Source organism: Panulirus ornatus, chromosome 73 (genome assembly GCF_036320965.1).
Source record: "Panulirus ornatus isolate Po-2019 chromosome 73, ASM3632096v1, whole genome shotgun sequence".
Lineage (NCBI taxonomy): Eukaryota > Metazoa > Arthropoda > Malacostraca > Decapoda > Palinuridae > Panulirus > Panulirus ornatus.
This window is the reverse complement of record NC_092296.1, coordinates 3,619,271-3,645,114: the sequence shown is the minus strand read 5'-3', so window position 1 is coordinate 3,645,114 and position 25,844 is coordinate 3,619,271. Positions and strand designations below refer to the sequence as shown.

General features: G+C 46.1%; 1 protein-coding gene across 2 annotated transcripts in view; it reads right to left on the bottom strand.

Moving 5' to 3' along the window:
• The window catches only part of Pex19 (peroxin 19), a 51,231-nt gene extending 27,874 nt beyond the window's left edge, over positions 1–23,357 (bottom strand). Inside the window, exons 1-2 of one of the 2 annotated variants that reach the window (XM_071661378.1) lie at positions 23,234–23,341; positions 3,412–3,547 (exon numbers count right to left, since the gene is read on the bottom strand). The gene's annotated coding sequence lies outside the window, so the exon portion shown is untranslated. Of the gene's footprint in view, positions 1–3,411; positions 3,548–23,233 lie in introns of both variants that reach the window. The other variant, XM_071661381.1, reaches the window with a different exon arrangement.
• Positions 23,358–25,844: the final 2,487 nt, after the last annotated feature.

Sequence of the window (25,844 nt, the reverse complement as noted above, 5' to 3'; positions counted from 1 at the left end):
AGAGAGAGAGAGAGAGGGAGGGAGTGGGATAGAGTGAGAGAGAGAGAGGGAGGTAGTGAGATAGAGTGAGAGAGAGAGGGAGGGAGTAGGAGAGAGAGAGAGAGAGAGAGAGAGAGAGAGTAGGTACTGGCAAGATTTGCCTCAGGATCGTTGTACCCAGGGAGCTGTGTGTGTGTGTGTGTGTGTGTGTGTGTGTGGAGGGGGGGGGAGGTGATCGAAGTGGCACCGCAGTGGGGTCTGGTCCTCACTGGATATATCTGGTTATATCTGGTCGGCGCCCCGCGCGCGCGCGCGTGTGCCACCCCCACCTCCCCTCTCCCCTCCAGCCACACATGTAAACAAAGTCACGTGCACTTGACCAGGCGACGTCGTCTGCCTGCCTGGCGGGAGGACCACGCCAATGTAGAGCCACACCTCACCCCACTCCCTCCTGCAGGTACCTCCAGAAGACATTGAGGTCATGTGGTGCCGCGCGACGGTACGCGACCCCGGGACACGACGGTACACGACCCCGGGACACGACGGTACACGACCCCGGGACACGAAGGGACATGACCCTGGGACACGAAGGGACACGACCCCGGGACACGACGGTACGCGACCCCGGGACACGACGGTACACGATCCTGGGACACGACGGTACGCGACCCTGGGACACGACGGTACACGACCCTGGGACACGACGGTACACGACCCCGGGAGGCGACGGTACACGACCCTGGGACACGACGGTACACGACCCTGGGACACGACGGTACACGACCCTGGGACACGACGGGACGGTCCTCGAGCACGACGGCGCGATCTTAATGAGTATGACTGGCCGCCCCTTTGACGGCACGCCCCAAGGGTCGAAATTCCGTGTCCAATGGACGTGTCGTCGTGTTCAACGGTCGTACCGTCGCGTTCAAGGGTCGTACCGTCGCGTTTAACAGTCGTACCATCGTGATCGGGGACTACTCTGGCACCATGCGTTGCTTAGAAGCCGAAATGGAACACCTGACCTCATCTCCCAATCGCGAAGTCATAAAAAAAAAAAAAAATGTAGAAATCAAGGGTTCGTTTGGAAAGTTGTCGACGTGTGTGTGTGTGTGTGTGTGTGTGTGTGTGTGTGTGTGTGCGTGTGGCTGTGGGCCTAAGGTGTGGGGTTAGGGGGGGGTTGTTCTGGCGTCAGGAGGGGTTGGGGGGGTATAACTGGGATGTGAGGTGGGGAGGGGAGAAGACTGCTGCCGCGTCCGCCGAAGGCAGACCAGACCAGGCCCCCCCCTACCTCCCCTGTCCAGGTGGCCACTGGCTCTCCGGCACTTCCCTACCACTGCCCGACCCGCCAGTGTCGCTTGACACGCAGGCCACTGACCGGTGCCGCTTGCGACACCGACACCCCTTCCCACCCCATTCCCATCACCACGCTCGGCGCCCCATCACTGTCGCTGGACTAGGCACCACCCCGTCACTGTCGCTGGGGGCCAGGAAGTGCCACGGGCGGTCCTGGGAGGCGCCAATATGGAGCGGGAAGTCGCAGGACGTCTCGTCCAGCATGGCGGATCCCGCAACACGAAGGAGAAATCGTCTTGGGACATCCCAGGACGTAGGCGTCCGTCCGTCCATCTTGACGTCGTACAGAGAGAGAGAGAGAGAGAGAGAGAGAGAGAGAGAGAGAGAGAGAGAGAGAGAGAGAGAGAGAGAGGCGTGACTTTAAACACCTCCCAGCTCGCAAGACGGGAGGTCTTCCACTGTATTCCTACACGTCCTCCTGACGAACTCGCTGTTTTCAGTCATCCTGCGGGGACCGTGGAGGACGCCATGACCTCCCACACCCCGCCCGACCCCGTCCCACATCGTGGCTGCAAGTACTCGATCCTCCTGCAGGAGCTCTGGCCCAAGTACCACCTCCTACCCCATGACGGCTCAACTGCCAATCCTACAAGATGTCTGGTCACGTCGTGTCTACACACACACACAGTTACTCCTCCTCCTCCCTATGCCCTCCAGCCAGGACTCCCACAACAGCCAGGACTCCCACAACAGCCAGGACTCCCACAACAGGGGGAACTTCGCGTCCAAGACACGCCACGTCTTTTAATGTCCTTCGAGCGTGTGTTTTCTCTTCCTGTCTCCAGCGATAGAGGCAGTGATAAGCGGTAAGAGATAAACGCCAAGTGAACCCAGAGCTTATATATCACAAAGGGGGGGGAGGGAACCTGTGGGTGGTGGGGAAGATGGGGGAAGGGGACATTCCAAGGCGGTACATACCAGTTGAGTGATAATTAACCCCAGGGGACACGCCCCCAGGCGACACCACACCCCCTCCACACACCTTTTCTCAACAGGGACCTGGAACTGGTGATTCCAGGCCAACCCCCTTTTTCTTCTCCCTCCAGGAGCACCAGTAATTCCAAAGCTGCGTTGTTTTCAGTAGCAGGGAAATGACGGACTCCCTTAGGGTGATTTTTCCTTCGAGGAGACTCTGTCCTCTCCCGCGGTGTAACCCCAAGCAGGAAGAGCCCGGTAACACCTCGGGCTACATATATCGTATGTATGGAGGTGTGAAAGCCAACCGGGGAGGTCTGCGAATCGTCGTCCCCCCTCCTTTATTATCACCGTCTTAAAGAGACGTACACAAAGACGGAACCATGCCCCCCCCTCTCTCTCTCTCTCTCTCTCTCTCTCTCTGTCTCTCTCTCTCTCTCTCTCTCTCTCTCTCTCTCTCTCTCTCTCTCTCAGGCTCAGTCGTCTGTCTCTCGCGGTGCGTCGCAGTTTCCCCTGCGCCTCTTCCTCCTCACACCTCACCTCCCCCCCAACCACCCCATCCACGACAACGCATCCACCTCGACACTCGGCCCCATCCACACGCCCCCTTCCTCCCCCCCGGTGAAACTCGCCCAGGTTTGAAAGTTTCACCAGGTGAGGGGGGGGGGGGGCCGCTGCTGCCTTGTCTTCAAAAGGAGGACTGGACGCGTCGCTCCAGTTCCCGTTTCCAGCAGCACCGCTACGCTCCTGGAAACCCCCGTCGTGGCGAACGCCCTCTCCACCACTGGGAGCTCACAGCCAAAGTCTTCCCTCACTGAAAGGGGTCTCTCTCTCTCTCTCTCTCTCTCTCTCTCTCTCTCTCTCTCTCTCTCTCTCTCCTCAAATACCCTCTCCCAATACAGTCTTTCAAACGAACGTATACATCTTCCCTTCCTCCACCCTCCCCTCACTACACCCCCAAACGCTCTGCCTAATCTTAAAACGACCAACTGGAACCCTCCTCCTCCTCCTCCTCCTCCTTCGATCATGCCTCCCGTCGGAGTCAGGTGTCGGTGGATAGAGGCTCCCCCTCATCGAACTCACGTTAACCCTTATTGTCAAACACACACAACACACACACACAGAGTCAACCAAAGGTCCACAAGTGCCTGTATTGCTTACCTGGCTCTGCCCCGTAGCAGAGGTCATCCTGGACGGAGGTCAGGGGTCAAGCACACGGCACTCTGAGAAGGGATCACCTTGGGGTAACATCCTCGCCAAAGTTTGGCTCAGGTCGCCACACTGGCTACACAGGAGACTGAAAAAAAAAGATGAAAAAAAAGGAAATGATGCCAAACATATAATTGACGAGGTGGGTCTTCTGTCCCTCACGTCCCGGGCCACCCTGACCTGTACAATGCAGAGGAACCTGTGGTTCTAACATCCCTCGCCTTGTGCGACAAACCACTGGCGTGTACAGTCGTAACCCGCAGCATTTGCGTTACAGCTTATTGCAAACGTCTGCCTCTGCCAAAGCGGAGGCAAAGGTGCAAGACAAGCAACTGGCTGGGCTACAATATGACTGAGGTCAGAGAAACCTTGATTATAAAGACGGTCTGAAGTCCCCCAACAGCCTCGTTCTGCTCATCTGAAAATAACACTGTACTGCATCTTACTCTGGCCAATCAGGAAGGGGGAAGGATTCTAAAGTTACCAATAAAAAGATCTCGTATGTCTTCGAGTTCTGTGAAGTGAGAACTCAAACGCCTTTCAGTTACGTGACTAGAAATATATATAAAAAAAGCTCTTTGATAATTATCTAAAGCTTTTAGAACTCAAAAGATGTTGGAGGTGTGTGATTTACGAGCTTACGAGATCTTGGAACCTTAGTGACACAAGACCTGATGGCCTCTGACGAGGTTATCTGCTGAAGGACAGTACATGGGGAAGGACAGATAACACAAGACCTGATGGTCTATGACCAGGTTATCTGCTGGAGGACAGTACCAGGTACCCTACCTACTTAATCTACAATGACACAGAAAGGATATAGTGAACCTGGACGAATGACATACTGACAAAGATATCTGTGACGTGTGTTCAATCTAAAGTTGACCATATCAGCATTCTATCTTCCCACACGTCCATCAACACACACACACACACACACACACACACACACACACACCTGCCGTAGAGAGTGTAACTACGACAACTGTAGCGCAAGGGGAAAGAAGCCCTTGAACTGCGCAGACGCCAGACGTAGGAGGATTAGCAAGGAGAGGCGATCACACCACCTCTGGAACAACTCTTAAGGGCGCGCCTCGACCACGGCGCGAACGTAACACCAAGTCTCCCAATAGGGGAACACCTTTCCTACGCTGAGGGCCAATAGGATACCTTTCCTACGCTGAGGGCCAATAGGGGGACACCTTTCCTACGCTGAGGGCCAATAGGGGGACACCTTTCCAACGTTGAAGGCCAATAGGGGAACACCTTTCCTACGCTGAGGGCCAATAGGAGAATACCTTTCCTACGCTGAGGGCCAATAGGGGGACACCTTTCCTTCGTTGACGGCCAATAGGGGAACACCTTTCCAACGTTGAAGGCCAATAGGGGAACACCTTTCCTACGTTGAGGGCCAATAGGGGGACACCTTTCCAACGTTGAAGGCCAATAGGGGAACACCTTTCCTACGTTGAGGGCCAATAGGGGGACACCTTTCCTACGTTGAAGGCCAATAGGGGGACACCTTTCCTACGTTGAAGGCCAATAGAAAAAGGAAGACAAGGCAAGAGTGAGGAAAGACGCGGGAAAACGCCACTCTGCAAACAACACTGTAAGCAGGTGGCAGAAAACTAAGAGAAGGAAATAATAGGACACAAATGCAAGGTAGGGTGATTCCTGGTTCTATAGCGCTAGGCTAGCACCTAGGCAAGGTTCTGTGGGGGTCGGTCTAGGATAACTCCTAGCTTCGGTTCTGTGGGGCCTAGGCTCAACCCCCCCCCCCCTTCCTGAGCCCAGCATGGGAGTACCAGTAAGCTCGCTCGTCTCCCTCTACGACCACACGGTGATGATAACGACCACCCCCCCTCCTCGCTCCTCACCCCAAACCCCCGTCTCATCGCCTCTACAGACACCCCCTCCCCCCCTCCGCCCCCAGACCAGACCCCCCCCCATCCACCCGACAAACGCCACCCTCAGCAGCAGCAGCCCCCCCCACACCCCACACCCCCCACAAGACCAGTGATAAGCTGGCGGCGGCGATCCCCCACCCACCCACGTGACTGGACCCCACACCCGTCAGCAACATTTTTGGAGGATTATTGTGTACTTGGAGGAGGACCTGTGGCGACCCTCCAACATGGAGAGAGAGAGAGAGAGAGAGAGAGAGAGAGAGAGAGAGAGAGAGAGAGAGAGAGAGCTAAGCCTGCAGAGTACGGAAGGGGGTGCTGCTGACCCTTGACCTACCTAGCTAGCTACTTACTCCCTCCCCATCTCGAGTTACAGCTCAGACTCGAGCTGAGGAGGAGGTGGCTAGATGCTCTCTCTCTCTCTCTCTCTCTCTCTCTCTCTCTCTCTCTCTCTCTCTCTCTCTCTCTCTCTCTCAGACTCTTCCCGCGGGACTGGGACTCTCCTTGGTCCCATGGGACTTTCCTTGACCCAGTAGGGCTTTCCTTAATACCATTGAACTTTCCTTGATCCCATGGGACTCTCTCTCTCTGATTCTATGGGACTTTCCTAGATCCTATGGGACTTTCCTTGGGCTAGCTAGCCTTAACGTTTCGTGAATTTCCGTGGGCCGACCTCACTTACTCCTCCCTTTACTTCAACCTTGAACACGTGAGAACGACCCTTTGAACACGTGGGAACGACCCTTTGAACACGTGAGTACGACACCCTGAGCACGCAGGTACTACCAATAAGCACCTAATTACAACCAATGACTACGTAGGAACGACCCTTTGAACACTGAGTACGACGGTACGGCCCCGTGAACAAGCAGGTACGACGGTACGACCCCCTGAGCACGTAGGTACGATGGTACGACCCCCTGAGCACGCAGGTACGACGGTACGACCCCCTGAGCATGTAGGTACGACGGTACGACCCCCCTGAACACGTAGACACGGCTTCTGAACACGAAGGTTACTACCTCTGAACACGAAGGTTACTACCTCTGACCACGCAGTACGACCCTTGAGCACGTAGGAGGTACGACCCTTGGGTGAGACAGCCCAACCATCGTACCGTCGTGTTGGACCAGTGCCATACGACTTCGAGGTTGCCACTGGTAAAAGGGAAAACTGACTCGTCTCTGAAAGGGTCTCTTCTGAAACGCCCAAGAATCGGGTCGTTTCGTTCAAAGTCGTGACCCACGAAGGGGGAGAGGAAAAAAGAAGACGAAGAAGATAAAGTTTCCCCTTTGACCAATCTGGTCACTTAGATGACTCAGGCCAGAGGGGAGCAGAAACCTTACAAGTGGTCTGCAAAGAGGAGCAGAAACTACTCGAGCGGATACACAGAAACCACAAGAAACCATACGAGTGGATGCAGAGACCACTAGGAGCACAAGGGTGGATTACACTGACCAGCAGAACCACACGGGTGGATACAGAGACCAACAAGACCACACGGGTGGATACAGAGACCAACAAGACCACACGGGTCGATACAGAGACCAACAAGACCACACGGGTCGATACAGAGACCAACATTACGTATCCACATGATGTAAGACGGGAGATAGAGAGCCACAGTATAGTGGGGGGTAACAGGGAGATGTCATCCCCCCCCGTGTGTGTGTGTGTGTGTGTGTGTGTGTGTTATCTCAGGTGTACTGGGCTGTTAAATGGTCGCTCCAGACACCCATAAGCCTGATGGAAAGTAACCACACGACTGTGCCACACACGCACAACCCTGGAGGGCCACACTGGCTGTGTCACACAACCCTGGGGGGCCACACTGGCTGTGTCACACAACCCTGGGGGCCACACTGGCTGTGTCACACAACCCTGGGGAGCCACACTGGCTGTGTCACACAACCCTGGGGGCCACACTGGCTGTGTCACACAACCCTGGGGGCAACACTGGGTGTGTCACACAACCCTGGAGGGGGGCGGGCACACAAACACTGGGAACCTTCAACACCCATCGCCACTCTATTCCACAAGTCAGCTGACAGGAAGGCATGAATGGAGGGGAGGGACATCTCGGGGTCAAAGTCTCCTCTCTCTCTCTCTCTCTCTCTCTCTCTCTCTCTCTCTCTCTCTCTCTGATCATGTGTGACCTGGGTGTAGGTATAGGCCTTGCCAGCACACCCCCGTGGAGAAAACTTTCCACCCGCCCACCTCCGTCTGCCTCAGCCCTCCCTCACAAATAGGGCGCCGGGGGGAGGGGTGGGTGGGTAGTCGGTCGGTTCCCCTCTCTCCAGCACATGACACAAGGATCCACGAACATACGTAAACCTGATGGATTCTAATGCCTTCACATGGCCCACCTCTCTCTCTCTCTCTCTCTCTCTCTCTCTCTCTCTCTCTCTCTCTCTCTCTCTCAATCCTTGGCCTTCTTCGTCCCCACTATTATCCTGAACACTGTAGAGGCCAATTCTAAAGACGTGGTTACAACACGTAGTTAGCAAAAGCCACAACCTCAGGACCCCCCCTCCAAAAATGAAGGATGGGGGGGGGGGACCCACAGACGAAGACTTGGGTCCTAATGAAGAAGGAGACGCCGCCGCTAACATGATGATGTGGCGGTTAGCGTTGCTGACCACGACGCATTCATGGCCGGCCCAGGTAGATGTAAAAAAATTATATACTCTTCATACATTCTTCCATGAAGCGCCAGTTATACACCTAAATACATGACTGATTCTGTTCATACATTCTTCCATGAAGCGCCAGTTATACACCTAAATACACGACTGATTCTGTTCATAAATTCTTCCATGAAGCGCCAGTTATACACCTAAATACATGACTGATTCTGTTCATACATTCTTCCATGAAGCGCCAGTTATTCACCTAAATACACGACTGATTCTGTTCATAAATTCCTCCACGAAGCTACACTTACACAACTACATACATTATACGATTCTGTTCGTGTATCTGACTTTTCCATATCTCTCCAGACACTTTCAAACTTCAAGCTTTCTTCACAGCGACTTCAAAACGATTATTCAGCATCGTATCAGAGAGAGAGAGAGAGAGAGAGAGAGAGAGAGAGAGAGAGAGATACATAACGTTGATAAGATCCACAGTTATAATTAGCTGATAATCTACTCCAAGTTCACATGCACTGCTGGTCTTTTAACACCCGAGTTCTGAACAACAATTCTGTCATAAGAAGGAATCCATGAACGCGATGGTGACACACACTCATATGGAAGAAGGGATCCATGAACACGACGGTGACACACACTCATATGGGATCCGTTCGAGGGATCAGGTCTTTTGTTTCTTTTCATAAGGAAGAAGGAATCCATGAACACGATGGTGACACACTCATATGGAAGAAGGAATCCATGAACACGATGGTGACACACACTCATATGGGATCCGTTCGAGGGATCAGGTCTTTTGTTTCTTTTCATAAGGAAGAAGGGATCCATGAACACGATGGTGACACACTCATATGGAAGAAGGAATCCATGAACACGATGGTGACACACACTCATATGGGATACGTTCGAGGGATCAGGTCTTTTGTTTCTTTTTTTCTTAACCCTGATCCTTCAGGGTCATGTCTGGTCAAAAAGGCTAAACCCATCAGATGCTCTTCAAAAGGCCGCACCTTCGCGAACTGGGTGAAGGGGGTGGGGGGATAAAGAGACAAACAATATCCATATCATGCAAAAAAAAAAATGGCCAAAACCATCTTAGTATTTCAACAGCGACTATGAGAACTGAAGAACCAATCGACGGAGGAAGAAGAAGAGGAAGAGGAGGAAGAAGAACAGGAGGAAGAAAGAGGAAGAGGAAGAAGAAGAAGAGGAGGAGGAGGAAACTGTAAGTGGCAGAGTGGAGAAAGATGACATTTGACGACGATGCACTTCAGTCGAGCGGTGGGTGGGTGGGTGGCTGGCGGGCTGGCTTGGCTTGGCTAGCCCAGCAACAGGCAATGACTGACCCGCCCGGGCTCTGGGTATACTGTCCGGCCACTACCCCCCCCCCCCTACAGGCAGGCAGGGAGGAGGGGGGGTGTTAGGTGAGTGTGGGGGGTGTGTGTGTTTGGGGGGTGGGGGAGCAAGATCCTCATCTAACCGTCGGCTAGCAACAACTAACCTATGGGCTAACAACGTGGTGACTATCACTATATATATATATATATATATATATATATATATATATATATATATATATATCTTTTTTTTCCCCATGTTATTCGCCATTTGCCGCGTTAGCGAGGTAGCGTTAAGAACAGCACTGAGCCTTTGAGGGAATACCCTCACTTGGCCCCCCCTTTTCTGTTCCTTCTTTTGGAAAATCAGAAACGACTGGGGAGGATTTCTAGCCTCCCCCTTCCTTTCCCTTTTAGCCGCCTTCTACAGACACCTACTACTATTTAACAGCCCTTTTCCAAGCATCATCACCATGAGGTTCTACGGTTATTCAAATTCGACACTGCGATAATAATGCCATTTCTAAAAAAAAAGCCCCCGACATTGCAGCTACATCTGCAAAAGTCCTTTTACATATTTATGTACATCAAATAACAAAAATAATGTTTATATACACACTGACGCATCACCAAACAAGAACGGAAGTGTTTATTTCCTATGATTATATATATATATATATATATATATATATATATATATATATATATATATATAATATAATAATCATGGGAGGGGAAAGTTCACGACACTATCAAGAATTTATCACATACACCCACAACGCTGGTACTTTGAAAACATATGTTTCGAATCTATTCCAAAAAAAATTCTGGTTGAGTGTCCTGTTGTGACGTCTGGGACAGTTGACTGTGGACATAACAAAATGAATTCGAACAGCAAGAAACGAAAGGGTCTCAATGAACCTGTTTGTGATAGTGGAAGAGAAGTGGAACTTCTGAATTACTGTGGTTGGAGGAGAAAAAGTTTTTTTTTCCCTAAAGGTGGAAGACCTAAGTGAACTTATCGTGTAGCCAAGGAGATGTACGTGGTCAGTCGTGGATTTGATGCTGCGAAATATTTATGAAGTGTATATGCTCAAACGTATCTATGGTTCTGCTCTCATTCAACTCCTCTGATTGGTATATCATCCAATGTGAACAATCCTGCTGAAGATAATCAAGTACTTTGCTTCATTCGAGGTAAAACTTAATAGTTTACGCATTCTTAAGCAGCTCGTTTGGTCGAAATTACCGAAGCCTTTGATGATTTTGAATACCTGTGCATGAGACCACTTCTCAACCTTCTCTCTGCTACGGTAAATAAATTTCATTCCTCTGTTCAGTCGACTCTCGTAGGATTTTGTTTTTCAGGCCAGGAATCGTAGATATTGTTAGCTCGCCTCTGTACTCTCTTCTCAATTATTCTGTCCGTGTTGTTCCTGAAGATGTGGGAACGCATGAGCGAGTCGTGAAGAGAGAGGTTAATCTCCCAAGAGTTAATTTCGAAGGTCCTTCCTATGAATCCAAGAATTCTGTTCGCCATCTTTAATACTTCTGGTGCATTCCTTGTCTGCTTTCAAGTAGAGATCGTTAACACACCCAAATCCTTCTCCCTCACTAACCTTTTCGCAATTTAACAGAATTCATATTATAGCTTGCCCCTTTTTTTCTATTTTTTACAACCTTTATGTAAAATCCTGCAATTACCGATATTGCAATTCATTTGCCACCTATTATTAGCCGAGTACAACAAACTTAAATGGAAACTCGAAGGTTGTGGTCCAGCGTCACCGCAGTTCGCTTTCTTCCACTTTATGCAGCCATTGTACAACCTCTCACTGGGGTTGATTATTCTTTAATTTTGGTTGTACCTTTGTTGCCTTCTTCTGGAACTTCCTTGCGAGTTTTCATGTACTTCTATAACAGAAGCAACAAACTGAGAAGCATATTCTACTGTCATTAATGCAGACAGCCATTCCAACACGTCAATCTCACAGGTCTATTGAGATTTCTCGTCCTATCCAATCCTTCCCACGCAGCACCTATACTACAAGTCTTCCATCTTTGGTTACATCTCCCTAACCCTTCCTCTTTCCTTAGCTTGCATGGTTTCAAATAATTTCACGAAGACGTCGTCATTTCGTCCCGTCGTGAGAGGTAAAACGGACGCAAGTAATTTATCCATGGCATTAGGGTAGTACATTCTGCAGTACAGAATCTGTAAATTGATTTAATTTGTTTATCAATCGGTCAGTCCTCGATGTTAAAAAGTCTTAATGCTCTCACACAAGATACTTTAGGCAAAGAGATAGATTTTTTTTTTCCTTAACGAACAGCTTCTCTTTGATCTGGATGTAATATTTTCAAAGTCACGATAAGCGAAGACTTTATGAGGCTGTACATGAATTTATATGGGTTAAACAACAAATTTATATTAATTCTAAATCATCCAGGAGAAATCATCCAGGGCATTGTGGTGAATTCTATCATTCAATACCGTGTTTTGTGGATATCATCACTGTGTCACGTTTAATCCACTCAATCCTATATTTCAGACTCTGGCCTTTCCCAACGTAAACAAAGCAATCTAACATATATGCCTCTAGCTAAGCCCGAACAGCCTAGCTAAACCTAAATATACGCAACGTGTAAAAATAATAACGATTCTCCACAGACAGACTTAAAGCACAGGCAACTGTGTGGTGTTGAATTGTTAAAACCCTTCACCAAAACCGTCCCAAGATGGAGAGATACAGAGAGAGAAAAAAAAATGTTCTCTGTATTGCGCATGTAAACTGTGAATGTCGCGCAGCTTATGCTGCTCTCCATGAGGTAAAGCTTAGCAGGTTGCAACGGCTCGCTAGGCTGCGGCCCGCCTGCTGCTGTTCACCCAGCGTACGTGGTATGTGTCCCTAGCAGATTAATTTACTTCAACGAACACAAGAGTTCCAGTCTTGTAATGACTTACATACGCCAACGTTAACAATTCTACACACAACAGGATCTCACTTCAAAACACGTATCCATTACTCGTAAAGGAGAGGGAACTCGAAGTTGTAAACCTGGCTTGCAAACCAGTCTTCAAGTCAAGTGCCCGAAGTTCCTTGCGTGGCGCTGCTTGCAAAGGTCAGAGGGAGAGCGAGCCAATCACAGTCCAGCTACCACCTCCCTAGCGATCGATAACCCTGTGGTCCTAATTCTGACACACACACAAAAAGAAAAAACTCCACTAGTTTGAACTGCCTCGTTCCTGACACAAACCTACATTAGTGTCCAATACTTGAGACTCGACTAGTATGAGGGTGCGACCTTGGGAGCATACTGGCCTGGCCCTTCACTTGACCCTTAAGGGTTAATATACCCAGTGGTCGTAACGCCAGTACTGAAGGAGGAGTTAGGCAAACTTAGGAGTTATATGGTGTTCCTCCCCATATGACCGTCAGCTTACTAGCCTATACACCATCATTTAACTATGCAATGAATCGTGCACTAGACTAAAAAGAAATTCACAACCACGACAAAACGCACAATCTAAAATCAGATAATCTCACGTGAAGGTTACTGAATATATTGTACCCACAACACTCAGTTGCTCATAAACTTAATAGTGAGCTCCACCGACTACCAACAAATATAAACGAGAGAGAGTCACTCTGTGTACTACATTTGGGATGGTATTTGTATGACCATTTAAGACCTCCTAACTCGCCTGTTGGCCTACGGGTGCAATTATCCCGGAATAAATATGAGTCAAGAAACAAACCTTGCACGACGCATTAACAAAACTCCACTCAAAATCAAATATCATAAAAGAATATTGAATTATTTCCTGATCCTCTGGCCTGGCAGTTACACAATAAAAAAAATGGATGGAAGAGAAAATAAGTACAGCATTCAAAAGCCTTGGAAACCTCAAACTACGTAATTCTTCGAAGCGCGTCCATTGGACAGAGAAGGCCAAGTGTATGTTGAATATCTTATCAGTGACCGCTGTCATTCTTTATTTATCCATGATCTGAACCCCTGGGCACTGATAGCTTACCTCCTACGCGATATCTCTCTTAGTTTATCGTAAGCAGGTAGTGGGGTATTATATCATAACAAGATATCTACTCCCGCGGGCCCCCAGGGAGATTCTGAGGCAGCCAAGTGTATGGACGAGTTAACCGCTTCGCTAGGCTGAGAATCATCATGGCATAGGCGCCAGGTAAAGCAAAATCTGCTATATCTAGGCGGTTATTCGGATATCAACTTTTTAGTTTCCCATCCCACCATCTGTTCCATACATCCCTCCACCTCCTGTCTCATGCATCTTCAACCACCCTCCCCACAGTCTTCCACTATCAGCCCCGCCGGCACACACCCTTCCATTATCTCCGACACACACACACACACACATCACATGCCAACTCTCAGCGACAATGATATATAAAAGTTCCCAGCAATCATAAACACTCAACCCGTCATCTTTAATCACTTTCTGCCAACAATGGACACCGCTGAACACAGTAGTCCCACCGTTAATAACGACACTTTAACAACATGCTCCTTAATGATTAAAAAGAATCATTATAATCAACGGTTTAAATATATTCCACTCGAAGCGCATTCCAATACATCAAATATACAAGATCCGAATACTTCATGATCCTGAATCGATATTTCTCTTCATAAACTTTAAATTCTATTCTAGAGATGTGGCCCGAGGGTGTAGAGCTCCATCCCCTGACTGTACAAATCAATATGAAAATATAGCTACAAAACTATTAAGTAAAAAGGTTAATACTCGCGTACGACACAATTTTCTAGACTCTTGTGCACTATATTACTTCTTAACAAGGGAATCGAGCGATGATCAGGTCATATTAGTCCTCTTTTAAGTACAGTATCGACAAAAGGAGAGAAAAAATGACATCGTTTAAGCTGTCTTGAACTAGTAATATGTCAGTGGGAAAAGTAACTTTAAGATACAATTAAAGATAAGACGTAAAGTTGGAAAGACAGACAGCTGCTCCAGTCATCGACAGTAACCATGACAACTCACAATTAGCCTCTTTACACTGATGGCAGGCAGTGTAAACTAATATTCTCATACCTACGAAATTCCTGTTCAAATCATCTTCTCATGTTTGGCAACAAGGGATCCTGAATATAGCAATACCTGTTTATTTTTTGCCCGGTTTGATAAGTAAGACTGCGAAAAAAAAAGAAGCTTTCACGAGTTTCACAGTGAAACACGATTTAATACCATCTCTCATGACCTGCTGCTGCTGCTGCCATGGGCTCATGGCAAAGAGACAAGATTGATCTGGCGTTCATGTCGTACCGCACCGTACGTCCGGCAGCGAATGTACCTTGCACCCATCCTTGCGTTTTAGAGAGGTGGGCGGCCGCGTCGTGTCGTGTCTTCCGTTTAGGTGAGGTGTGTAGGTGTAAGTTGCTTGGTAATGGAGAGAATGTGTGGTGGGCTCCTGGCGTGTTCCCCTGAGCATGATGCAGGCGGGCGGTGCATGGGGAAGCTGACTGGATGACCTTTCTGGTGACGACGGTGGAAGTGCGGGTCTGCGATCCCCTAGCGTTGCTCTTGGGTATAATGTCACAGGCGTAGTGAGTATCTTGTGTTGCTGTAGCGCAGGTGTTGTAGTATTAGTTGTATAGGCGACGTTCCTGGTGATAAGGCAAGCAGACGCAAAGGGAGAGCGGGGTGTTTGCGTCACCAAGCATGATGCTTCCAGTAGGTCAGGCACTGCCACCCAAAGAGCGCATCCAGTCACCTCTCTTGATACGTACACAAGCCACCTGACGGAGTACTCTTCAAACGCCCTGAGGAACTGAAAGATGTTATAAAGACCTCCCGCACGAGCTGATAAGCTGGAGTCTGTAATCGATACGACTCATTCCACCATCCGTCAAAAAGTCACATCCTAGTGCAAACTAACCTTTAAACCAAAGTTCACCATCACGGGTGAGGTTTAATGCATGCGCTACCTTCCATTCTGTAAACCTGGGGTGTCATTTAGTTCGTGTGAGGTAAAGAGGATGTGACGAGGCCAGGTGTCTGTGTGAGGCAGAGGATATGACGAGGTCTCCCGCTCAAGACCCGTGTGGCAACATCCTATGCTGCTCCTGCTGTTGCTCGCGCCGAACAAAGAAACGATCAACAGCGGCTTCACCCGGCGGCAGCTGTTCTCCCGCCTGCCACCCGAAGCAACTTTTTATACTGATGATCTGGCGTCTCTCTCGTACCTGTGCGGTCAAGTCTCGTCTCTTCAGATGCACCGGCTGGTGTGGCTTAACCTTTTGGAGAGGAAGCCACTCTCATTATTTTTGTAGCGTCCGTCGCCATCTTGGCTTCCAACAATCTTTAATAAAACTGGTTCATTCAGGGAAAAGATTCGGCTTTCATTTCTGGTTACCTGAGCACAGCACGTACAAAAACGCCTTTTTCCTGCCAGTGCCCACGGCTATTATGCATTCGCTCTTACCCTAGGGTTTTGTACGAATAGCTAAGGGTTACTGGTCAGGTTAACCACCAACTAAAAAGGAGGGGAGGGGAAGACTGGGTAATGACGACTACAAATGATAATGACTTGGAAGTTGGCTGTCAACCACTGGGAAGGGGCTAGGCTGAGAGACAACCTAAAATGACTTCCTTGTCAACCAAAAACCTAAGGGAGGACTAGGATAACCAACACCCAAGGGAAGAGTTAAATCAACCAATATTCTAATGGTTATTCGAATACCAAAATGGAGTGTTACGCTAACCAATAAACTAAGGAAGTTTAGCCTAGCCATCAACCATATGCTAACCGATAAATTACGATGAGGATTAGCCTAGCCAATCATGGCTACGCTAATCGATAAAATGAGAAAGATTAGCCTAGCCATCAACCACGACTAGGTTAACCAATAAATTAAGAGGAAGATTAGCCTAGCTATCATCAACCACGGCGAAGCTAACCGATAAATTAAGAGAAAGATTAGCTTAGCTATCACCAACGGCTGAGGCCAGTGTGTCCCGTCATCGCTTCGCCTTAGCGTTGGGTCGAACTTCAGTGACCATTGACGCATCGAAGGAGCTTTTCTTACTTTTGCCTGGTAGTCGGATATCTTTAAACTGCCTTTTGCTGATGTTATCAAATACATTGTGGAAGTCAAGAAGCCCCACACACACACACACAACCATAGCATTTTCTTTTCTGGGCTAGAGTTCAACCTAACAACCACATCTGTAATAATACATCTCTTCCCTCAACACCCAACGTTATTTCTAACTTTCCCTCAACACCTCACGATATTTCTAACTTTCCCTCAACAACCCACGATATTTCTAACTTTCCTTCAACAACCCCACGATATTTCTAACTCCCTCAACACCCCACGATATTTCTAACTTCCCTCAACACCTCACGATATTTCTAACTTTCCTCATCACCCAACGATATTTCTAATTTTCCTTCATCGCCCGACGATATATCTAACTTCCACGAGTCTATTACAAACGCTCGATGAATAACTTTTCCTGTAATTTTTTTTACATATACTTTACGGTAACAGGGCCTTATGGTTTAGCGCGCTTTCTCTATCGCTTCCCCTTAAAACGGAACAAACTGTTCTCCTCCATATAACCTGGGCACACACAGGTTCCTTGAAGAAGGCGAGTGGTGGCGTATTGTTGTATACATCCCCTCCTGAGTTCCACTGGGGTGATTACCATCTGGTACACGATCCTGGGCGTTTCATAAGCATGCTTACATAGCATCTAGACCTCTTTACGTTTCTAGCGATAACTACGCTTCACGTTTACGTAATACAGAGGTCAAGGCGTCCTTGAGTGTGTGATTACACTGAAATTTACCTTTAGCCCCTTGTGAACCGTTCCATGTCAACCCTTCTACCAAGTCCCGAAGGCTATACTTTCTTAAACCGAAGATGTACTCCTTGCGAATTGTGAAAAAGGTTTTATGTATCCAATTACTCGATCCACAGTTCTTAATTTGAAAATTCACACACACACACACACACACATGGAGTCGGACTAACCTGGTACCCTACCCGCTGAGCTGGCCTAGGCTTGTTTTCTCGTTCGCACGTAAAACGAGTCGTTAAGGGCCAAACAATGGTTGCCTTAGCGAGGATGATTAGCCAATCGCGTGTCCAACTCTTTTTGTTCCTCTGTACCCCTTCGGCCTTCTGACAGGTTCCCATGTACCCCTACACATTAATAATAAAAAATGGATAAAATTTCATTTATATTTTATCATGAACTCTATAAGAGACTATATAAGGATTCTAAACTTTATCAACTGATTTTTAACGAGGGTGTTCTATACTGCTTATGTTCTACAATCCTCATGGTGAACACTGTACAGCGGTGTACACCAAGGTTATACTCTCAGACCCCTTATGTACCCCTTGAGAAACGCGAATGTACTCCTGGGTGTACATTGTATCCAAGGTTGGGAACCCCTGACATAGTGCATAAGTTATCAGTGTGTGGCTTTCGCCTGGCGTAGGAGTAGAGTCAATGTATGGAGTAGGGATGGGCCAGGGCTTAGGCCAAACCAAGAGTCATAACGTAACTACCATAACGACCCCCAAGTGTCGTAACAACTACCACGACGACCTCCACGTGTCGTAAAGTAACTACCACGACGACCTCCAAGTGTCGTAACTACCACGACGACCTCCAAGTGTCGTAACGTAACTACCACGACGACCCCCAAGTGTCGTAACGTAACTACCACGACGACCCCCAAGTGTCGTAACGTAACGACCACGACGACCCCCAAGTGTCGCAACTTAACTACCATGACCCCCTCCCCCAACCCCTAAGTGTCGTAATGTACTCGAAGAGGCTTATCCCGCGCGACAGACCAGGCCAACGGGGAGTGTGAGGGTTGGGAGCTGGAGCTGGCTGGAGGATCTCGCGGGTGACATTTAAATAGCGGGCGCGGGATATTGCCCTTATTGATTCCCAAACTACGACGTCCACTTTGCGGCCGCCCAGACCATCCCCCTATTGTAGCGAAGTCCTACATCATATATCCCAGACGTGGGCTAGACGAGCTGACCACAACCTCTTTGTAGTGCAGGGAGAGAATTTCTACACTCGTGGAATCCATCCACTGAACTCTATGTAGTTGTATGTACGTTTAAGCGCTTACGTGTGTGCCTATGTAAGTGTTGTCCACGTTGTTTTTCATAAATTGTGTTCGGACGATTGCGTAATAATGCTAAATTACTATATATATATTCTTTTTAAACGAGCTTAAATGCTAAAAACGGAGAAAATCTATTTTTCGTACGGCTGTGCGTGTGCGTGCGTATGTATATACGTAAGAGAGACATCAGCATCTCAAGTGGTCGTTTGACATCGTATAAATTTAGTTTAATAGGTCTTGGGCACTTTCTAACGTATCTGACCATTGACCTAAAGAGTAAAAACGTACTCCATGCATCGGGCTTTGAACCGTGTTCCTTAAGCCAATACAATACAGCATGTTCACGGAAGATATATTCAATCTAGTTAACAAAGCATGTTAAATCTAACCTAGTTCAACGAAACACGTCAAGTGCATTTAACCTGATTTAGGAGCTTCTTAACTCACAGATTTAACCAAGAAAGCAAGTTGAATCATACCCAAGTAACATAGCATGCTTACAAATTTAACTCATATATATATATATATATATATATATATATATATATATATATATATATATATATATATATAATCAACGGACTCCCATAAATCCTCTATCATGAACCCAGAAAGCACAATGAAGTCAGTTCATCTACTCCTTCAAGCCACGTCACTATTCACTTAGTTCCTACACCTCTAAGTTGATATTTTGGCTTTAAAGGTTAACGCAGAACGATGACGAACGATTTCCACAACATGAAACTCAAGGTAAACGACCTTATTTTATTCATCTATATATTACGTTTATTCATATTTTCATCACGCTTACTTAACTCTAATTTTGTTATAGGTATGTTGGCAGATTCACAAAAGCCGGGGTTAAAACCCCCTCATGAAAATGAATATATGGAGTTAATGAGATACCACAAGGAAAATTGATAATTAAAATACACAACAGATATATGAGGCCTCCATAGCAACTGGGCGCTTCTGTACAAGATCCTCAATTTCACGCGTTTAACAGTTCTTCCTATGTATATAATATGTGGGGTGAACCGTGCGCAAAGTGATGGGTAGCCGAGAGGAGACTGAGAACTGTGTATTAACCATGAGGACGGGGAAACATGTTGCCATGAGGGTAAAAAAAAAAAAATATGGGACGTTTGTAAGCTTGGGGAAAAAAGCAAAGCCAAGCCCGACCTTGGTGTGTGTGTGTGTGTCCCCGAGCTTCAATAATAACTAGGAGCAAAGACATCCGTTAGCTTGCATGACACACTCATCATGCTCTGCATGGTCCGCAGGCTGGCGGGGTTAAAGTACGATTATATCCTTCAAATTTCAAAACGACTGATAGGCCGACCACTCTAGGGAGGATACAGACTGAGGTAAAACAGATGAAAGAAATGGCGGTCTAGAAAATTCGTGGAAATGTAGCTGAGAAGATTAAAAGTAATAATGGTGTTGATAATTAACGTATGAAGTAGAGAGGGAATGTGTCAGTGTCGAATCTCGCCAATGCTGGAATATCTTGTTGGTACACACACTGACATTTAAACTTTGACTGGACTGGTCAGATGTATAACAGTTTCGTGATGAACATCAGTTAAAAATCCAACCATCTGATCTACATACAAACATCATGTTAGATATCACACATCACATAATGTATATGGATTCACAAATAACAATGCAGATGAACGCTAACTTTCATAAAACTCAATGCCCTTTCAAACAGCATGGATTCGAAATGGTACGAGGATCGAAACCTTGCTGTTGAAGGGCATTATGTGTTATATATATATATATATATATATATATATATATATATATATATATATATATATATATATATACACACGTCTCAGTATTATCGTGGTGGGGTGATGAAGAGGGGCAGCCGCCAGGTCGTGCGTGACGATAACCTCTACAAGCGACCCGGCACCAACGTCGCTCGCGGGGGGAGGGGGTTAAACACAACTTATCTGTTTGTCGAGTGATAAGAAAAAAAGATCGACTCAGGCGATAAGCAGAAGGGTTATATCCATCTATACCCCCACATCCCCCGGCTCTCTGATGTGCTTATTTACGCTCCAGTCTAACTGCTTACTGAGGCTAAGTGTCTTAAGTGTTCTTAAGGCTACCGAGGCAAAGAATTAAGTTACTTAAGTCGGCAGTGCAGCAGTTCCCGTAACAGTCGACTCATTGTATCAAAAGGACTTTGCATTCACACTCTCTCCTCCACAAGACTCACTTGTTCTCGGCCCAAAAGGGATTTTTATGTATATAAATTATATTTACAATTAGGTGTGATTACGTATCCCTAAATATGCTGCTAATGCAAAATGTGGGTTAATAATGTCCGCGAAGAAAATGTTATGGACTTAACTCCGAAATGACCACGAAAAATTCTCCGCTCGATCCAGGTAAACTGGCAATGAAATTCTGCGGTTATAACGCAAAACGAACTCTTCCCCTCAACTCCCTCCCATACTGATCACCTGCCAGAAGGCAGCAGCTGCCACACTTACATTTATATTCTGGAAAAGGCATTATCTACCCTGGGTTACGTACACACAAGGCGAAACGGAGGCTGCTGTCAGGTGGTAATGGGAAGCATTAAGAAAGCGTCTGTGTACAGGGAGCACATTAGACATATAATGACCGTATCAGCTTTTTAAAACTTAACAGACACTTTCCATTGTGCCTACGAAATGGTATAACAGATACTTTCCATTGTGCCTACGAAATGGTATAACAGATTCTTTCCATTGTTCTTACGAAATGGTACAACAGACACTTTCCATTGTGCCTACGAAATGGTATAACAGATACTTTCCATTGTGCCTACGAAATGGTATAACATACTTTCCATTGTGCCTACAAAATGGTACTACCATCCATGAGTAGCATATATCAACAACAAATAAACTTCCCGGATACGAAAACAACTTGCATCCCCAATCAACTAACACTTCACATTTGTATGCCACATCCGTTGTTAACGTGTTAAGACAGAGACTACATGCGGCGTTTTCCTTAACACGTCCGCATTTGGCTGAATGGGTAAATCAAGCCAATACATATTCTAATATATATTGTGCACTGCGTAGTCATCCACACTAACAAACCTATAGCGTCCTTGCTTGTGACATCACAAGCTGCGTGAGCTGTTCATCCGCTCCATAACAGTTTCCCGGCGAACACGATCGGCCCAAAAATACGCCATCAGCCAAAATAAAAACCGAAACAAACCAATCACCTCTTGTATAGACTGACCTTATTAGCCAACTCAAACAAGCCTGAGTTGTAACCTTTGTGTAACGACTGCTGGCAAATGAAGGACTGAACTACAACCGTTTTAGCAATTACAACCACCAATTAGAATCAAAGCAGCGACTCGCAGCCACGAAAACTCATCCTACCGCCACCATCAAGGTCGTAGTAACGGATATTTGATACGGTCTGTGCGAGAACAAGTTAAAACAGAGTTTCTATTACGTGACATAATATTGATACGTGACGCCGTAATAATATCGCAGCCACCCTATAAGGCAACACTGTTATAGCGTCCTGAATGGGATTAATATTTGGAGTTACTTTTATTCCTAAGTGGGTAAGTGGTACTTGAAAGATACGTTTTCTCTCTTGCTGGTATTTCCATATTTGCTGCCTAGTTGTCACTGGTCGTAATGCATGTATGGATACTGAAATATTCAGCAAACTGCTCATCATCCTACATAATGCAGAAGCTAAGCTTATCATGAAGTTTGGCCACTGCACTTAATCAGAGAAGCACAAAGGACTGATATAAGTCAAGAGGAGGACATCAGAGATGGTATCAAAATTATGAGCAGTTACAATCAGACGTTTAAGCAGAAAGGGATGTTTGAACATCACCTTCAAACTCCTAAGCCACGCTGACAGTAAAACGTCCTTCAGATTTTACAAAGGCAGAAAAACCCGAAGCCATAACGGGAAATCAAAACAAACCTTGTTACAAATAAGACGTAAGGAAGTGTCTACAAGTTGTGATTGAACAAATTACCTTTGTGATGAAACTATGAAACCTAACTGAATACGAAAACCTGTAACGAGAGTGGGGCCACAAGATTGTACATTTCCTCCTAATATTGTATACAAACAGGCAATAATATATATATATATATATATATATATATATATATATATATATATATATATATATATATATATCAAAGTTAACTTAGTTGAGACAACAAAAGTGGCACAAGGAATGCTGCAGTTCTCCTAGAATGCAATAAAGTTCTGGATGAATTCATACAAAAAAAAAATAGATTATTATTCATGGAGGGAAAACGTCCAAGTATCATAACGAAAATCCAATTAAGTTTTCCCTGGACGAGAGAGAGAGAGAGAGAGAGAGAGAGAGAGAGAGAGAGAGAGAGAGAGAGAGAGAGAGAGAGAGAGAGAGAGAGATCCAACAAACTTCTAAAAGGGGAAAAAAAAAAAAAAAAAACCTGCCTAGGGTGGAGAAAGACGGTCGCGTTTACGGTGGAAACCAGCACAATTATCGGAGGAAGATATGGCTTGCTCCGATCGCTACAACCTCCTTCCCCCCAGCCCCACCCTCTCCTTTACTTACCTGCTTAAAACCCTGGTCAATCTCTGTGCTCTGACTCGTTAGCAGCAGCTTAGCTTGAGGGAGGTGGGGGGGGGGGGATGCTTATTTAGAACAGCAAGGAAAATCTGACACTTACTTGGAGCTTTGAGATCATACAGAGGCGGAGCTCCTCCCTCCACATTCGATGTCTCTCGAATCATTAACTTCAATGTCTGTCCATTATGGACCAGCAAGAAATATAAATAATGAATTTATGAGAACAAATATCCTTCGCTCGAAACAGGAAAAGTCAAATTACAATCCTAGAAGAAAAGAAAGACAAGAGGGAAGCACCATCGATATATTTTGGACCAACCAGGACCAGAATTTCGTAAAGTGATTGCATTAAACTTATCCAAACCAGTAAGACTGACATTATACAACATATGTAACAATTGTCAACCACATACTAAAAAATAAAAAAAAAACGTTTCTGCAGTGATGTAGCGAGCTGGGGAAACTTAACGCAATTTCATGTGCGAATGCAATCCGTTTCGCCAGTAATTTCTAATGACTCTCGAAAGTCCTTTTGTACCCGCTCATCCGTGGTCACTATGCAGACCAACAACTACGCAGGATCTCTGCTGCCAAAGGGTTTTTGCAGTCATAAAAACAGCACAAGCCAAATGCGTGTTTTGGCAAGGTCAAACAAGATTTTGGTGAGGGTTCCACCGAAGTGAAGGCAACGAACAACGTAGCTCGTGTCCCCTGTTCTTGTATACATGGCGAAAATGGCGCTAGCGATCGCCATGGCAATATATGGAAGCTATTTGAGGTTAACAAAAGCTCTCGTTTATATCTTGTTCTCGACTATATAAAATGGAAACGCTATTATTCGCAATCGAGTGTTCATGTCTTCCACAAACGCATCCTAACACCGCTGTCGACAAACGCATGTTCTCAAAATTCTCGATACATCTGGACTCACTTCACCCTCGATCAAACCGAAGTGAACTGACCTACATCAAACGAATCTTCACAATGCCATCAACATCACTGGGGCAAAGGTTGGGATTAAGTGCGCACTCCTGCAGATAAAAATCAAAACTGCTGAAAGGGGTTGAGAGCCTAGGTTCAACGCACAAGGATACTTTAAAGTACTAAGATACTTTGCACTCTTAAGATACTATATCTTAAAAATCTAACTACGGTACCACCACATCATTAAAATCTACGATACCACTATATCTTAAAAATCTAACTACGATACTACTATATCTTAAAAATCTAACTACGATACTACTATATCAAAAATCTAACTACGATACTACTATATCTTAAAAAATCTGATACTACATCTTAAAAATCTAACTACGATATTAGTACATCAAAAAACCTACTATATATACAAATAAAACTAGAGTACTAATAAAAAAAATCTAAAAAGAATACTGTACCTAACGCGTTTAAAGAGTCCAATCTACCATTTCAGTGGTACCAGCTTCGAGAGTCTTATTAACCAGTGATTGCATGGTAACTGTGTTCACTGTGGTAGTAAGTTCGGGAAGGTAATTATACCACTATGATCAGAGGCAACAACAGCATATAGCAACACTTGGCACGTTTAGGTCGCCATGCCTGCTTACCATTATGCAAAGCTTTTCTTACAATGCAGAGCACACAACTGCCAGTCCATAAGTGTCGGTTTGAAAATTACTTACGAATCTATTTTGGAGTCACATGTATTTATACACAGAGACGACACTTAAAGGCAGAAGAAGAACCCTCGAAAGGTATCGCATAATGCAAGCGAATGTAAAGCCTAGCCTAAGCTAGGGTCCGAATTTGGAAAAAATCCAGCTTGAAATGTAATCACCCGAGTTCTAGGTCTTTTATTAAGGATGGGGGAATGATGGAAAGGATCCAAAAATATCATCCACGTATACTTGAACAACACGCCACTGAAAATCAGTGGAATTGTCCATCTGCGAACCAGCAACTCAATTGCATGAAACTTGTTTGGCCAACTAAGAATATAAGATCCGGTTGTCCAAGCTCGCCACTGCCACCTGCAACACACACACCTATCGTTGTGCCCAAGAACTTCCAAAATAAAAGACAGGCTTAAATTCTATGTCTTTCATACCTTCCGGAATATAACATACCGGGCTCGAAATAATAATTCTGTAAACTAGCAAACCAGTGGCGCTAACACTAGCTTCTGAAAATAGTGAAACGGCGATATTATCTAGCGTTAAGCACAACAAAGGTGGTGATGTTATTTCGGTTCAGCCTTTCACACCGTTTACCCAAATAAAATCACTAAGGCACCCGTCCTGATATTTGTCTTTGTACACTTAAAATGAACGTAACAATCATTAGAGAACAGCCCCCAGTGCCTTAGTTCGCTTAAGTTCACGTCTAGTTTGTTCAGTCCAAGAGAAAGCTGGCCAAAATCACATTTAACGACGTTTGGTAAAGTCAGAAAATGGCGATGGTTATCGCAGAGTTCAGCATTCAAGTATAACCAAGTGGGAGAAAAAAAAAAAAAGCAACCAAACATGTATTCAAATTCTTCTATGCAGTGCACTTTATCATGGTATCATATCCAGTCCTGTAGTGCTATTTGCACTACAGGACTGGGCTGAGATGTTTAACAAGCAGTGCTTTTTTTGCTTTCGTTTTGCCACTAGCTTGCCCACTCAAGCACTCTAACCTTATATATCATTAAGGTACGTTTGAAGTAGAAATTACCCGTTTGCTTGCAA